The sequence below is a fragment of the Protopterus annectens genome, chromosome 1.part1, assembly GCF_019279795.1.
Source record: "Protopterus annectens isolate FY-2018-M chromosome 1.part1, PAN1.0, whole genome shotgun sequence".
Lineage (NCBI taxonomy): Eukaryota > Metazoa > Chordata > Ceratodontiformes > Protopteridae > Protopterus > Protopterus annectens.
This window is the reverse complement of record NC_056726.1, coordinates 342,369,240-342,387,280: the sequence shown is the minus strand read 5'-3', so window position 1 is coordinate 342,387,280 and position 18,041 is coordinate 342,369,240. Positions and strand designations below refer to the sequence as shown.

Below are 18,041 nucleotides of genomic sequence, written 5' to 3'. Positions count from 1 at the left end.
TTGACACCATCCTCCAGTCTGGAATCATAGATAAACACACTGAAATGGCCATTAATCCCTGCATCACTCAATGGGTTGCCAACTGGCTTACTGAAAAACCCACACTTTAAAAGCAGCCAACTCCAAATCCAGCTCCAGACAAGTGACATTTGGAGTACCTCAGGATTCAGTCCTGAGACCACTCTTGTTTGGCATCTACTGCTCTGAAGTACAGGCTGACACTAAGGGACTATGACTAAAAAAGGTTGCAGATCATTGCAAACTGGGAGCTAATATTGAATCCCCAAATGATGTGGATATTGTACAAAAGGGCCTTACAGAAAAAGATGCTTGGCGCCACAGCCATGGGCTCAAGCTCAATGAAAAGAAATGTATAGTTATCACCTTTGGGAAGAAACATGTACAACAAAGGTGGCAGTACACTAAACACTGAAAGTGTGATAAGAGACTTAGGGACACAGGTGGACAGTGATCTCACCTTCGATAACCACATCGCCACAACAGTCAGGAAATCCGCCTATGTGGCACACCTCATCACTAAGGGCTTTTCATTCAGAAAAAAGAAGGTCATTGTCCCACTGTAGTCATCTCTCAGTAGACCCAGTATAGAATACAATGTCCTGTTTGGTATGTACCTCTCAAGACATCTGCAACAACTAGAAAGGTTGCAGAAATACCTCACTAAATAAATCACAGGCCCAAAGCAGATGCCCTATGCTGACCATTTGAAAATCATCCAGCTATACTCTGTCAAATATCGTCTACTCATAGGCAATCTCTGCTTAACATACAAGGCCATGTCAAACTCAGAGTTGTTGGACATGCTACACATAAAGAAATCCCAATCCCTCAGAGCCACACACTCCAGGGATCCAAACCTTGTCATCGCAATGAACAAAATGTGCTGGAGGGATGGGTTCCTGGCCCAAAGACTCCCCAGACTCTGGAATAGACTGCCCATACATGTCAAGCAGAGTGCCTCTTTGGCCATCTTCAAAAGGAACCTTGACGATTGGATGGGAAATAGGGAATTCACCTTGGGAATCATGTCAGTCACCCAGCTAGACAGGGGTCCAGGGAGGTAAATATTGTGTGAAGAAATAGCCAGGGAATTGTCATGGCTCTGCTTGTATAGGCCCTAGGGCCAATAGCCTAGTACCAACCTATGAACCTATGAGCTATACTTTCCATTGCCCTACTTTGGCAAGCCTGCTGATGTCATTCACTTTGAAATACACCTTTGGGGAAGGAGTAGCCCAGTAAGCTCTGTGGCATATGCTATAACTGTGTAATGCTGTAGTGTGATGTATTATTTAGGTAGGAGTTGTAGTCCCAGACATGGCAGCTATGAAACTCTGTGTGTTTGTTTGTTTGTCTGTGTAGGGATCAGTGCTTTTGAGGTCATTCACAGTCACTACAATTTCCATTGCCCTACTTTGACAGGCCTGCTGATGTCATTCACTTTGATATACACCTTTGGGCAAAGAGTAGCCCAGTAAGCTCTGTGGTGCATGCTATAACTGTGTAATGCTGTAGTGTGATGTACTAATTAGGTAGGAGTTCTAATCCCAGACATAGCAACTGTGAAGACTCTGTGTGTGTGTTTGTCATCAGTATTTTGTGTGGAGGTAGCTGTGAGTGTGTAATAACAGGATTCATTGTAGAGCAGATTTTGCAAATTTCTTATATGATGGGCCTATTATATATCACAATGTCCACCTTACAAGGACAACAGATGTCAAACAGCAGAGAGGCTGGTGTAGACAATCCATGCTCCTACATGTGACATCATGGCTTGGGGAACAATATAAGTAACCCTTGTATTACCCAGAGAACACACTCCATGCATGTCTCATACACAAACACACTTGGCTAGGCAACAACCACTATGTAGTTAATTCCCTGCATATTGCCCACAGATAGTAAACATGGTTTGATTGCAGTGCACTAGAGAGGACATGACACCCTGTCCCATCCCTACAATAGGCAAATCATTGCATACAGTAGTCCTTTGCTATGTTCCCCACTGGACACCTGCAACAACTGTAGATTCCGCAAATGTAACCCACAAAGGAAACACCATGCCTTATATACATGCCCTGTATGGACAGATGCCACTAACACCAGTGAATACCTGTATCATTCTGTCAATGTAAGTGCAGGGTCAACCTGGTTTCCATTGCCAGGTCTCACCACATGAGGTCATAAATGGCACATCAGATGATAATCTGTCCACACAACATGCCCCATACACCCCAGGTACACTTCCACATGTCACAGAACATGCATGTGGGATGTGTGCACATCCCAGACATAATCCATGTTATGGAATATAGAACACATACATGGCAAGCATTGCACAGCACTGGTTGCCCACAGTAGTAACCCAGATGAGTGGATGGTGAATACAATACCCACATGTGTGGGCCAGTCCAGAGACTACCCCTGAGCCACACTGCAGACCATTGTCATGTGGCCTGGTGCCAAGGTATACCTTTGCCTAGCCTTGTACAGCCTTCTGGCACAGTCAACCACTACACACATGTGAAGCAATGCACCCATGCAAGTCAGTACTGGCAAACTTGTGTCTGTGTGTGGGTGTGATCAATGATTTGGATGCCATTCACACTCACTACACCTTATTTTGCCCTATTATAGAATGCCTTCTGATGTCAGACACCTTGACATACTCTTTGCCCATATATCAGCCTGATAACCTCTGTGGTGCATGTGATACCTGTGTAATACTGTAGTGTAGCAAACTAGTTAGTTAGGAATTTTAATCCTGACCCTGCCAACTGTGATAATGTGTGTGAGTCTCTGAGAGGGTGTGGCTGTGTCCTTGACACCTGTTCTTGTGGACAGGCACATGTACTACACCTACCTTATCCCTCCTTTATCACTGTTGCTGATATCACTCACCGTCAAATATACTTTTGGATAGCTCTCCCACATGTAAGCTCTGTAGCACATGTAATAACTGCATAGAAATGTAATATCAATACATAGTCAGGCAGGGGTTTGGAGCCCCGTGCTGGTAAGTGTGTGACACAAACATGCTCAGCTTTTACTCTCCTACCCCCTCCCTGTCTTTCTTTGTCTCTGTCTGTCTCTCTCACTCCCTCTCTGGTGGATGTGGAGAAGTACCCCTTCTTTATTTAGGCAGGAGCTTGTGTTTTGTAAGTGATGCTCATGATCAGCTGATGGCCTGTGCACAAATTGCAGTCCCCTACTAGCTGATTGCATGTGGGACAGTTGTGGTAACATTCCCATAGCCAATTGCATGGAAACACACTCTTATAACTAGGAACATCATATGGGTGTTTGCCCTTTTCATTCACTGTGAGCAGGACTTCATGTCAGTGTTTGGCAAACAGCATCACAGATGGTAGTGGGATATACCTCTAACAACATACACTGTGGAGACAGGCCAACAAACAGGAGGGGGATGATCCAGACATGACTAAAGAATGTAAGTCTTGCTCTTCTGCATTTGAAGTAATGTTGGTTTAACAGGGGTTTTGTAGATATGGCTGGTCTACATGGTTTAATACCTGTCATGACGGTGTTATGTGGTTGAGGAAACTCCCACCTGTAGGGCTATCTGCAGACTGGCCAGTGTTTGGAGTCTTACATGTGTTGTGTTACTCACAGATTACCTATCTTTAGAACTGCAGAAGCATAGTCTGAGGATTGCAGTCAGTACATGGTGACAGCCATGAGAGTTACTGACTTCATATCCCTCATAGGACATATGTCACAACAAACCCTGTTACACCAGTAAATGTATGAGGTTATCACAGCAACATGCCAATACTGGCCCTGTGTTTGTGCATCCAGCCACAACTCCGTTAACCTTTGTACATATGTCATGCAGTAAGAGGTGCATATGTTCAGTACACCATCATTTATTGACATCATACCTGATAACAAACCAGTGAGATATCAGGTTGCTAGACATATTATGTATAGTAGGGGTTATATCTGAGGACAGAACCTGGACATTCTGTTGTAGTGTGTACAGTAATGAGGTCTGTGTACTTATGGTGATTGTTGACAGTGTGTGTATTGTGAATATGTACCTTGGCCTGTGTACAGACTATGGTAGATGTCATTGTTCTTGGTCCTGTTCTATCTGATGTTGCATGCTGCTTCAGTGTATGGTACACTATTGGCTTACATGTTTGTAGGGCCAAACACACACACATGTCCCATACCACAGTCAGGCATCAGAATACACTGTGTATTGGCCCAGTATATGTAGGGTTAGTGTGTGAGTGGCACATATGAGGATGGTGTTGATCAGACAGTCCATGTACAGTAATATTAAGCACGCTTACCATATGTGGTTGTGTTCACATTGGTTGTGGGTATGCGCTTTCACACAAGTGTCTGTTACTCTGTGCTGTGACATGCCTGTAGAGCCAGCTATATTTGCAGGTACATGTGTATTCCCCCATAAGAAATGTAGGCCAGTGTTTTGGCAGTCTGCTTGTAGTTTGCACAGTGCTTTGTGACATGCCTAGCAGCACAGTGTACTTACCCAGTGTGATGTTATGTCCAGATATTTGTCAGATGTACTGCTGTCGGGCCACCATAACTGTCATGTGTTTCTGAAAAAGCAGTGGGATACTGTATAGATGTATGCCACTAATTAGTGGGTAGTATGTGGGCATGTGACCTCTGCTCCACCAGTTATTATGTGTCACGACAGACATGAATGTGTGAATGCATAAACTGTGTGATTATATGTATTCCAGTATTTACATGATATACCCATTTACATAGCTTTTAATATCCACATTGTCAGGCTTGGTCCATATGTCTTGCACTAAGGGGTTCTGTGTATACCTCTGGACTGACCAGAGTGTGTCAGACTGTCCACATTTATTGGTCATATCTCTGCTGTATTCCACAGGACCATTACTGTGATATCTGTGGTACTGTACTATGATGACCTTAGGATGTCTGTCAGTAATTGATGGCGTACATGTCAATAGCAGATGTGACCTCCCACACACAACAGTTCTGTTAAGACAATCCCCTGTTACAGTAGCAACAGTCTACATTTATACCTGCAGTACTTACATGACATCCCCGTGCACTAAGAGGTTGTGACTATTGGTGCTGAGGTGTGACTACACTCCATGTTCTGGACATACGTTAAACATATATGTATATATATATATATATATATATATATATATATATATATATATATATATATCAAAAACTGCGGTGGTGGTGCTATGGTAACGTTGTCGCCTCACAGTAAGACGTCCTGTTCGATTCTCAGCTAGAGCGTCTTCTGTGTGGAGACATGCATGAATGGGAATTACCTACATAGTGGTTGTGCGTTAGGGCCGGCAACTCAGCACGTAAAAATCTACTGCCAATCATTAGCGGACCGGAGTTCCACTGTGGCGACCCCTAACCGGGAAAAGCCGAAAGACACAACACATATATATATATATATATATATATATATATATATATATATATATATATATATATTGTATCTTTCGGCTTTTCGATTAAAATCGCCAATTCGATTCGATTAAAAGTATAAGAAAAGTCGGTCATAATATTGACAATAATTTTGTTACCAGTTGCCAGCTCTGACACACAACCTTCAGCGAAATGCGCCCATTCATGCATGTCTCCACACAGAAAACGCTTTAACTGAATCTGGAACAATTATCTTTGAGGCGACAACGTATAACACCACCACCGCAGTTCATAAAATCCATATATCTATCTATATATATATATATATATATATATATATATATACATACACATATATATACATCTACATACATATCTATATATATATATATATATATATATATATATATATATATGTGTGTGTGTATATATATATATATATATATATATATATATATATATATATATATATATAAAACTAAGAAAAGAACTTCGTGACAATAAAAGTATTCAATAAAATAGTAAATAACACCAACAACTCTTGTAGAACTTTAGAGCTTTCATCTTATTTATTATCAAGACTTCTTCAGAAAGACATGTGTCATAAGTATGAGCAACCATTTTCACTTCCTTTATATACATTAGTTCTAGCAGGCCATTTAAATTAACAACAGTTCCTTTCCAATAGAAAAGTGTGAACAAGCAGGGTGCTGTGTGCATTTTCATTAACATTACAATTGCAGTTACATAAGGCAAATTGGTCAGACAGTAATAGCCTTGTGGTGCCGTGTGCATACTAAAAGGGATAGTGTGCAAAAGGATCGTGTGCAAACAAGGGATTGTGTGCAAAAGGGATCGTGTGCAAAAAGGGATTGTGTGCAAAAGGGACTGTGTGCAAAAGGGATTGTGTGTAAAAAAAAAAAAAAAAAAAAAGGTTGGTGGGGGGGGGGGCAGGAAAGATGACAGTCATGATGTGATGATTCTAATATAAACATGTAACTTATGAGTCTTTGCCTCCAAAGGTAAGTAAAGAGGAGCGGAGGAAGGTGGAGGAGTCAGGTAGAGTCCTACTATGCTTTGGCATCGGTGTGTGTGTAGAAATGTGTGGGTATGCCACCTGATGGGGAGTGGGAGGAATGCGGTGTGGACTTGAGGGGGCTGTTGGGGGGCCGCCATGACAAGGACCTATGAATAACAGTGTCCCCAGAAGACTGTCAGTGCAAATGGTACCACCCGTGGGCTGGTTTGGATGGTATCACCCTTGAATGGCTGCGTGAAAATGTGAGACCGGGGGTATGGTTGGTGGGGTCAGTGGGGGCTAGCCTGGTGATTGGGAGCATGTGTGTGTAGGGGTGTGGGGGTCAAGGTCTCACACTCCTCACTCCCCATCAGGTGGCATGCCCACACATTTCTCTACACACACGATGCCAGTAGGCTCTCTGGCTCCTCCGTTCCCTTCAACTTTGGCTGGCAGACTCATAAGTTACATGTTTATATTAGAATCATCACAACATGACTGTCATCTTCCTGCAACTTTTGCACACCTTTTTGCACACACAATCACACACAATCTGCGATCACCCGTCCTGGGTCTTTTGCACTGCAGTATGCACTGACTCTGACAATATTGCGCCTGTCTGACGAATTTCTGTATAATGTTGTGAAAATGCGCAGCTGTTCACTGCACTGGAGGGTTGTTTAAATGGCCTGCTAGAATGTATGTAAAGGAAGTGAAAATGGTTGCTCATACTGTGAACATGTCTTTTGAAAAAGTAATAATAAATAAAACGGCGCTAAATTCTGAGTTGATGTTATTACTTTTGATGAATGCTTTAATCGCAGTTCTTTCTTAGTTAAAATTTCTTCTCTTCATTCAAATTTTTTTTTTGAGTGCGGTTAATTTTATTTATATATATATATATATATATGTGTGTGTGTGTGTGTGTGTGTGTGTGTGTGTGTGTGTGTGTGTGTGTGTGTGTGTGTGTGTGTGTGTATATATATATATATATATATATATATACACACACACATATATATATATATATATATATATATATATATATATATATATAGTTATAAGGATTCACTTCATAACACTGAAACTTCAAAATACTGAAAATCACAAAACTTCATAATACTGAAGACCAAAATCCTGAAAGCTCAAAATACTGAATACTCAAAATACTGAAACTCATAATACTGAAAACACATATTGTCGTAAACTCAGCTTAAACAACATAAATCATAACAATTTCTACCAAATATATGCAGGGCAAGCCCTGCACCCCACCCTGCTAATTATATATATCTGCTCCAAGATTGCTTAACTGCACTGTATGTGCAATCTTGGGTATATGTTAATTAACGGGGGTGTGAAAGCCAACCCACATGGGGGTGCAGGGCTTGCCCCCTGCATATATTGTAGAAATTGTTGATTTATGTTTGTTTAAACTGATCGCATAATATGTGTTTTCAATATTACAGTTTCAGTATTTAATGACTTCAGCTATTTTGAACTTTCAGTGTTTTGAGTTTCAGTATTTTGATATTTCAATGTTATGAAGTGAATCCAGTTATAGATATCTACATATGTAGACATAAATATATCGCTATATACATATATGATATACATACACACTCATATATATATATATATATATCTATAGAGAGAGAGAGAGAGATACAGAGAGATTGATATATGGCCATATATATAATGCTATATACAGATGTATATAACTACATATAAATTAATATATTTGTGTATGTATATGTACACATATATCTACACATGCACACACACATATATATATATATATATATATATATATATATATATATATATATATATCCATATCCTTGTTATTTGTAAACATTACTGTTGTGTATACCTTCCCAGATGTATCACACCGTATTTATCTGATATGCGTATATTTAGATATAACAACATACGTATACAACAGTATTATCGCTAACAAGTACTACACCATTGTAGAAGTCATAACAGTTGATGTTATGTGATCCTATCTCGCCTACATTCTGACTGATGGGTTCGGAGCCGATCCCTCGGCTCCGACTAACCGCTGTAAAGCGAAGTCTCTTATTGGCTGAGCTTACTATATCCCAGGATGCACCACTACCAGTCCCCCAGATCTCGTTTGCCGCTAACTAGCAAAGACGTGGTCTCGAGCTGGCTGAGCTAAGTAGTGTCTTTTCACTAACTTTTTCTGTCAGAAATTTGCTAATTCTTTAACAAAAAGCTGTTTTAACAGCTACTCTGTGCTGTGTGTGTGTTTTGAAAACTTTTTGTAAAAATTTGTGTGTGATTGGTGTTTGTTCGGTACAGGCTCCCTTCATCCATAGGGCCTTTCCTGTTTGGTTAATCCCTTTGAACCTTAGGGGTTCTTGGATTCCTGTATACTTTATTCACTGTTGTATGTCTTCAGTTGGCCTTTATTTTTAATTGGCTATCATTGTAACGGCAAGTTAATCTTATAGGGTCAGTCTTTCCCAACAAAGTTTTGTCTGTGAGAGTACTCAGTTTTCTTATAATGTCTCAGGCTCCTAGGCCTTGGGCTTCAAAAGTGCACTAAATGTAGTTTTAAAATGTCTATCACGGATGACCACTCTCTCTGTGTATATTGTTTGGGCGCCAAACATTTGCAGGAATCCTGCAGCGTGTCACGCTTTTTCCTCGAGGTCCTCCAAGAGGGAAAAATAAGCTTATATTGAAGGCCTTATAAAACCCTCTTTTGAAGAAGCTTTAGCATCCTCTCCTTCTCCTGCTAAAAGAAAAGGCGTCGGCTCGACCAGTCTGTCGGATCCGACCTTAAGAACATAAACGAGCTTCTCCTTCGGCTCCAAGGACTTGAGCCGAGGCGGAAAGTCTGCCTCGATGCCTCCAGTCTCGACTCCTCTGGCCGGGCCGATGGCTGGGGCATCGGAAGTCACCTTCATCGGCTCCACTGGTCTGGGCCGATGAAGGTTATCGCTCAGACACTTCCTCCTCGGCCTAAGTCCTCCTCGGCACCGATGGAAACTAGTTTGGGTATTCCTTGGCGCCGATAGTCATCGAGTCGCCTCGGGCGGTCCCTAGCCCTTGGGGGCCGTTGGAAGACCAACTCGAACCCGTTCAGTATCCTCTAGGTCATCGAGGATGTCAGATTCGGACATAGACAGGGTGCTCCAAAGACTGTTCAGTCCCCAGTCTTTCAAAATTTGTTTTGGCTCCGACCCAGTTGGCTTGCCGAGGCGATAGCTATGCCATTGCCATTCCTCCTCCGACTGCTTGGCTCCGTCGGGCAGGTGCTATTGGAGCGGTGGAGATCCTAGGGTCGGCTCCGACCCTTACTCAACCCGGCCTTGGTCCGAGTTTGTACGGACTTCTTCGGCTGGACCGGGGTGACGTTTGGGACCTATGCTGTGGGTTCGAGCCTCCCTCTCGGTGCTTGACTGCGGGACTTCCGTCTGCTATCATGGCTCGGGACGGACACTCCCAAGATTCTGGGGTCCGGCTTTCAGAGCTATGAGGAGTGCCTTGGCCAAGTCTTCTTGACCATCTCTCCGGCTTTACCGGCACCTTCCCTGGGCGTGGAGACTGGGTCTTTGGCAGTTCCCCTGTCCCTAGGCAGCGGGCCCGGGGCCTGAGGTTACCCCCACTGGGGTTCCCTCCTCCTGAGGGTTCTTGGAGTTGTCTTCAGAGGAGCCCCAAGGAAGAGATCATGCAAGAGGAAGCCGTGGACTCCCCGAGTCTCTTACATCGGACACTGATCTTGATGATGCGGAGGGGTCCCAGTCGTCCTCGGATGATGTCTCATTCGCAGACATTTTAGAGATCCTCAAGCAATGAGGCGGCTGGATATCCAAACCCCCTCTGCTGATGAGTCAGTGCTTCTCAAGGCCTTTGGGGCTCAGCCCTCCGCCTCCTGGGTGTCTCCGCCCTTGACGAGCTCCTGGATTTGGTTTGTCGGAGGCGTGGGAACATCAGATACTGTGGAACAGTGCCTTCTCGCTAACAAATTTTTGTCTGCCCCACCGAGAAGGAGTTCTTGACAAAGGCGTGGCTGTAGATGCCATGGTGGTGGCATCTGCTACACAACAGGATGTGGCAGAGGCTTCAACGTCCGTCCATCCTCCTAATAAGGAGTCTAGGAGCATGGACTGAGTGCAGAAGCGCACCCTGACTTCAGGCCTTTACACTAAGGTCCCTGAATTATTTGGCACATTTACCAGGCTACAGAGGATCTGGTCAAGGAGCTGTCAGATTCCTCTCGGGTAACCTACCTGAGCAGCTAGCCCAGTCGGTTAGCTCTCAGTTGGCTATACTTACCTCGATTTCTAACTCGTCCATGAGGCTCATTTCATATGCGGCGAAGGGCGGGCAAGCGGCAGAGCACAGGCGTGGCTCTCGGAGACAAGCCTGGCTCCGTTTGTCATTTGCGGAGGCCTTCAAGTCTTCCTTAACGCCCCTTTGATGGGTCCTCTTTGTTTGGACCTAAGGTTAAAGACACTCTTACCGCTGTGAGCAAGAGGGAAAAACTTTATCTGCCGTAGGTGCCGTTATTCCACTCCTTTCGGCCTTATCCCAAGGCTAAAGGAGGAGGGAAGATGTGGTTCCATAAATCACGTAAGTTTTTTCCTCAACAGCAGGAAGATTCCCCTTCCAGAGGCAGAGGCGGAAATTTTTCTGGGAGGCGCGTCCCAGAGGCGGCAGAGGCCCATAATTCTGGAGACCCGAGTCCTTTCGTGGCTCTTCAGCCACCCACACTTCATGAGGGATTGCCCGGCTGTGCTGCTCGGAGCCAGTCGGGTGCCGTTGCCAAGCACCTAAAAGCCTGGGGTCTATCACTCAGGACAGATGGGTGCTTGGATTAATGCGGAGGTTACACCATTCCCTTCACACTCACCCCACCGTCCAAAAATCCCGGACCCACCACCCAGTCAAAGGGAAATTGCAGCCGCAGCGTCAAAGCTGCTGGAAAAGGAGTCATCAACGGTCCCCACAGACCAGATCGGATCCGGGAAATTACTCAAGGTTCTTTTTAGTGCCAAAAGACAGGGACCTGAGACCAATATTGGATCTCAGCAAACTAAACCAATCCGTCATGAAATCCAAATTCCGAATGGTCACTTTGCAATCCATTCTCCCATTGTTGGAGAAGGATGTTTGGATGTGCTCCATAGATCTCAAGGGCCTATTATCACATACCGATACATCGGGCGTCCAGGAGGTATCTGCGCTTCAGCCTGGAGACAGTCATTTCCAATTTTGTGCACTGCCCTTTGGTCTCACCACAGCCCCCAGGGTGTTCACCAAGTGTTTGGCAGTAGTGACTGCTCAGTTGAGTCTTGGATTCCAAGTGTTTCCCTATCTGGACGACTGGCTCCTGACTGCCACCACCAGGCATCTACTAATGGACAACCTCAAAGCCACCATCTCCCTGGGTGCTACCCTGGGAATTACATTCAATTGGTCAAAGTCTGTCTTGCTGCCCTCTCAGCGCATAAGGTTCATAGGAGCAGAGATAGACTCAATATTGAGGGGCGTCTTTCTTCCTACCGAAAGGATTCAAACTTTACAAGGTCAAGTTCAAGCCCTGCTTTCAAGATCCAAAGCCCCAGCCAGGATGGTCCTGCAACTTTTAGGTTCGATGTCTGCCACGGTTCTCCTAGTTCCACTGGCAAGATTGCACATGTGGATTCTTCAGTGACTGTTATCGACTCAATGGTCATTTCAGAATCTCCCCCTCAATCACCCCATTATGATTACAGAAACGTGCAAACGGGACCTCCGCTGGTGGCTTCAGCCATCCAATCTGAATCAGGGAAGACCTTTTGTTATCCCCCCTCCGGTGACCACCCTGACGACGGATGCCTCCCAGACAGGGTGGGGGGGGCATTGTCTGGGCAGGTTAGTTCAGGGTTCTTGGCTTCCAGACGAAACCCTTCTCCATATCAATGTATTTGAAATGAGGGCTGTACTTCTGTCCCTACAGGCCTCCACAAGTTTCTCCCTCAAGGCATTATAAGCTATCCACACAGACAACATGTCGGTGGTCTGGTATCTAAACAAACAAGGAGGGACCAGATCTTACCCCCTTTGCAGAGAGGCCATGAGGGTGTGGGAATGGGCTGTAGCTACCAACCGTTTCTTGGTAGCGACCCACATTCCAGAAATCAATATTTTGGCAGACAGATTAAGCAGGGCGATTCTCTCTCCTCACGAGTGGTCCCTGAGCGAAACAGTAGCAGCTCAGGTTTTCAGAAGATGGGGACCCGTGCTGCGACCTATTTGCAACACCACAAAGCATAAAGTGCAAAGGTTCTTCTCCTTGACTCCACGTCAGAGGCAGCTATGGATGCTCTAGTCCAACCTAGGCCAACAGGACTACTTTATGCCTTTCCTCCGGTTCCACTTCTCCCCAAAGTCATCCAGAAAGCTTCTCAATTGGGGTCCACAATGATACTAATTGCTCCACTGGCCTCGTCAGGTATGGTTTCCCTACCTGAAAAAACATGCTGTGGGCGATCCTTGGTTTTGGATCTAACTCCGGATCTGCTGATTCATCAGTCGGGCGACAACACCAGTCCCTTCACACTTTGAAATTGACAGCTTGGCTCCTCCACTTCCGACTTTGGTCAGAAATCACACCTTAGACCGGAAGTTATTCATATTTTATCTTGACCCACAAACCCACCACTAAGAAATTGTACCTCAGTAAGTGGAAGAGGTTTGCTATCTGGGCTCAACTCAGGGCTTAGACCCTATCACTGCCCGATACCAGAGGTTTTGAAATTTTAACATCCTTGTTTAATCGAGGATCTTCAGTCTCTACTATTAAAGTCCAACTAGCAGCTATCTTTAAATTTCACGAATCCATGGATCCACGTTGATGAGCAGCAGATTATGCAAAACTTTCATTAAAGGTGCTGGGCTGTTAAGACCCCAGTTTTCATCCTCGCCTCCATTGGGATCCTGATTTGGTACTTCGTGCCTTAACATCTTCCCCTTCGAACCGGCTGCTACATGTGAGTTAAAATATCTGTCTTGGAAAACTGCCTTTTTAGTTGCAATTACCTCTGCAAGAAGAGTTTCAGAGCTTCAAGCCCTATCTATCAAACCACTGTACTTGATTTTTCACAAGGATAGAGTATCACTTAGGCCTAACCATCTTTTGTCCCAAAGGTTTGTTCTAATCTCAGCCTCCTACAATCTCTAGAGCTACCAGTTTTCTTTCCGAAATTCTCCAACGAGGCGGAGTACACCCTCCATAAATTGGATGTTCACAGGCAATTGCGCTTCTATCTAGACAGGACTCAGCAAATTCGAAAATCAGACCAGTTGTTTGTGTCCTTTTCAGACAATAAATTGGGTAAAACCATCACTAAAGCTACTATCTCCAAATGGATTAGAGATTGTATAACTCAGGCTTATTCCTCTTCAAATAAGCAACTTACAACATCTATCAAAGCTCACTCTACCAGAGCTATGGCTACTTCTATTGCTTTTCATTCCAAGCTCGCTATTTCTGAGATTTGTGCTGCGGCTACTTGGTCCAACCCGCACACTTTCATTTCCCACTATAAATTGGATGTGGCATCTAAAGGGCGAGCATCATTTGGTTCCACGGTACTCAGGAGTGTTTTCCAGTGAGCCACCCAGGATTCAGGTGCTAGGGGCTGTCCCATCAGTCAGAATGTAGGCGAGATAGGATCACATAACATCTTTTAGTTATGTACTCACCATAACTTCAAATGTTTGGGATCCATCTCGCCTACATTCTCTACCCTCCTTCCCCTGCCTTGGAGATCAGAAGAGATTGAGCGGTTTGAGTTCTACTGTTTTTTATCTTGTTTCATCTGACGATGTTATATAAGCAGCATGTGTGTCTGTGTATGTATGCGGACAAACTAGATCTGGGGGACTGGTAGTGGTGCATCCTGGGATATAGTAAGCTCAGCCAATAAGAGACTTCGCTCTTTGGCATAAGCGTGCGAGGACGAGGATCGGCTCCGAACCCATCAGTCAGAATGTAGGCGAGATGGATCCCAAACATCTGAAGTTATGGTGAGTACATAACTAAAAGTTCAATACTATTCAGTATGTGTACTGCCAGGTATATTAAAAATACTGCAGATGTCTTCACAGCTGTGATGGCTTAGTGGTTAACCACTGTGAGTATAGTGTACAGGGTCCTGGGTTCAAGACCTGCAAGGCTGTTTATTTTGTTGCTGGGCAGAACAAGGGCTGTTGGATTCAGAGGGGTTTGGCAGTTTTGAGTAGCTTTAAGTGGGTTTGTGTGGGTTTGTGTGAAGCTAAGCAGTTGCTAACATATGGTTAAATGTACAAGCCCTTACACCGTGTAGGCTTTGATTACCAGTGTGCAAATGTGCTTAGCAGTCATATTGCAGCAATGCTGAAACCTGCTTCGCATGAATCAGCCCTGGTAACCAGTGCTGTCATTCAGGTCTGATAAAATAGCCGGGTAATGACACGTTTAATAAGTATATTTAATGCCATGTACATAATATGTGCCTATGTGCTGTCATTACAGTAGCAAGGGGTGTGAGTCTACTGTCTGGGACACTTGAGTATATATGGCTTCTACAACACTCTTTTCTGTTTGACTGTGTTACATACATGGGCAATATCCCAGGTTATATGCAGTCACACTGGCATATAGTGTATCATTACATTACTACTGTTGACAGTGCTTTCCCAAGTAAGAGTAGATTGCAGATTGTAGTACTGGAACCAAACACCCCTGCATAGAAAGATGGACTCTGAGTCCTCACTATCGTGTTCCTGGTGTGTGAGCTGTGTCTCATTAAATATTTCCTACTGGACAATGATCTGACATGTGGAAAATTAATGTAGACTACTGTGTGGATAGCAAACAGCAGTGAGGGCTGCTGTCATGTAGTAATGGCATACCTATCAGTGTCTGACATCTATCTGTCAACACATTCATCCTAATGCATAGCCAGTTGGCTAGCTGATGTCTGTCTGTCCTCTGTACAGATGTGCAGATGTCAGGTATCCATCTTGGCTACATACAGGCAATCTATGCTTGACTGACACTGACATGCCTGCCCAGCTGTGTTATGAATGCCACAGCTAGGAATCCACACCCTGTACACACCACATGCCATGGATACCTCAACTACACTACCACAGTCAACCGAACATGCTTGGATACAGATCTCCAAGACAGACACTGACCATGTATGTAATACATGTTACATACATGTCAACTGGAGCACTTCACTGGTCCTCTGCAAGAGTCACGCAGATGATTGGCTGACGCATGTCACTCTCACCCTGAAGATCATCCCTGTGGTATCTGTTCATAGATGGCCTGCTGGCATATGGCAGGTGGCAAGATACCGCAGTAAACACATCCACTACACTTCCCATCTCTCCATGGACAGTAGCATGGTACACACCTATGAACACCTGCACTGATGCACCCCAGTGCTGACAAATGTGTATGTGTGCATTACTGAGTGTATCAGTGTCTATGTGTTTGTAGACCTGTAGTTGAGAATACCCTGAGGCCCTTCACACCTGCCGCATACCCCATTGCCATAGTTAGATGTGGCTGCTGATGTACCTGATATTACATGTACCTTGTTACGTTCTTCTCCCTAAGGGCTACCTGGGCCTTGCAGTACCAGCACAACACTGTTGTACAAATGGGTTGATAGGCATGGGATACCCACTGGGTTCTGGCAAGTGTGTGTATGTGTGCATGTGTGTATATATGTAGGGTACAGCATTCTAAGGCCACATTCTCCTATTACAATGTGCATTGCCACACAGTATTAGGGATAGTGATGTTGCTGACCATAGGAAAGGCATGACAATGCATCAGTCTACTATGCCTGTGGCATGTGCATTAGATACATATGTAAAGGCTGCCAGCCTAGCCAGATAGGATTTTATACATAATTCTGTCATTTGTAAATGTAAATGTTGAACTACAGACTTGTTTTCTTAAATGAAAGAATATGCTGTGAAATGTGAATGTAAAACTATGTAACAACATTGCCCTCTGCTGTAAAGAAAGCTAAGACAAGCATTTCTTGTTTGTCCTTTGAAGTTCAAATTATTTCATGACTGTCTTTGATGTTTACAATTCAGCTCCGGCCGAGCTAGATGAAGGCATCCTGCCTATTGTTTTAACTTAAGGAATAATTATGTATGTCACTTGGCCCCATGAGCAGTACTGGGGGTCCCCTTCCTGTGCAGGGCTGTCCTGCTTGCCAGGTATAGGTCTCCCTTCTTCCCCAACTCATCTGGAGTAGCACATTGTCTATCAGCTAACTAGATCCTCATGTCCTCAAGGAAAGTGCTAATGGCTTGTTCCATAGGTTCATAGGTTCATACTAGGCTATCTGCCCGAGGGCATTTACAAGCCTAGCCCATAGTTTTGCTTCATACACCCTTTAGTATGGGGAACTATACCCATTATTTTGCTGTGCCTCTGTTGAGCAGTGACACTGAGGTAATCCCTGGGGTATATCTGCGATCTCCCATCCATTGGTCAAGATTTCTCTTGAACAAGGCCAGCGAGGTGCTCTGCCTCACATATACCGGGATTTTATTCCACAGCATAGGGAGTCTTTGGGTGATGAATCTATCCCTCCAGCACGTCCTATTAATAGCCGTGTCGAGGTTTAAGTCTCCCGCCCTTGTGGCTCTGGCCGGATCTAGATTTTTGAGGTGAAGCATATTCATCAAATCTGGGTTTGACATGGCCTTGTATGTTAGGCAAAGGTCACCTCTGAGCAAGCGGTGGCGACTGAATAGAGCTGGAGTTCTTTCAGTCGGGCAGCATAGGACAGATGTTTGAGACCCTTTATCCTTTTGGTGAGGAACTTTTGTGGCCTCTCCAGCTGCTGCAAGTGTCGGGTCAGATACATTCCGAATGGGGCATTGTACTCAATCATTGGTCTGATGGTGATGAGTATAGGAGACTATGACCTCCCTTGATCTAGATGAGAATCCCTTCATGATAAGGTGGGCAATGTAGAAGGTCTTCCTAACTACTTTAGCTACATGGGTGTCGAATGACAGACTACTATCAACCTGGGTCCCCAGGTCCTGATAACTTCTTCTGTACTCAGTGGATTGCCACCTATTTGGTAGCTAGGGGTAACCTTGTTTTCCCGAAGGTATGACTATGCATTTTTGGCATTTAACTTTAGGCCATGGCTCTGGCACCAGTTATCCGTTTCTGTGAGACCCTTCTGAAGGATATCTGTGTCCAGATGTGTTTTCTACTATGGCGCCCAGTTTGCAGTCATCTGCAAACTTTGTCAGCCATAACCCTCCTGTGTTTGCTTGTACTTGGAAAGTAGATGCCAAACAAGAGTGGGGCCAGGACTGAGCCCTGTGGTACACCACTTGTGACAGGCTTTGAGTCTGACATGGCGCCAGCAACTCTGACCCTGTGGGTTCTGTCACTCAGCCAGTTTGCAACCCATCTTGTGATGTATGGGTTAACATTTAAGCTGATGAGTTTTCAATGATACCCGAGTGGGGTATTGTATCAAAGGCCTTCGCCAGATCGAGGTAGGCTGTATGGACT

The 18,041-nt window shown here is 44.4% G+C and overlaps 1 protein-coding gene across 4 annotated transcripts in view; it reads left to right on the top strand.

The window, feature by feature from the left end:
- The window catches only part of CCHR1.PART1H18orf54 (chromosome chr1.part1 C18orf54 homolog), an 821,260-nt gene that overhangs the window by 441,971 nt on the left and 361,248 nt on the right, over nucleotides 1-18,041 (top strand). The window lies entirely within an intron of this gene.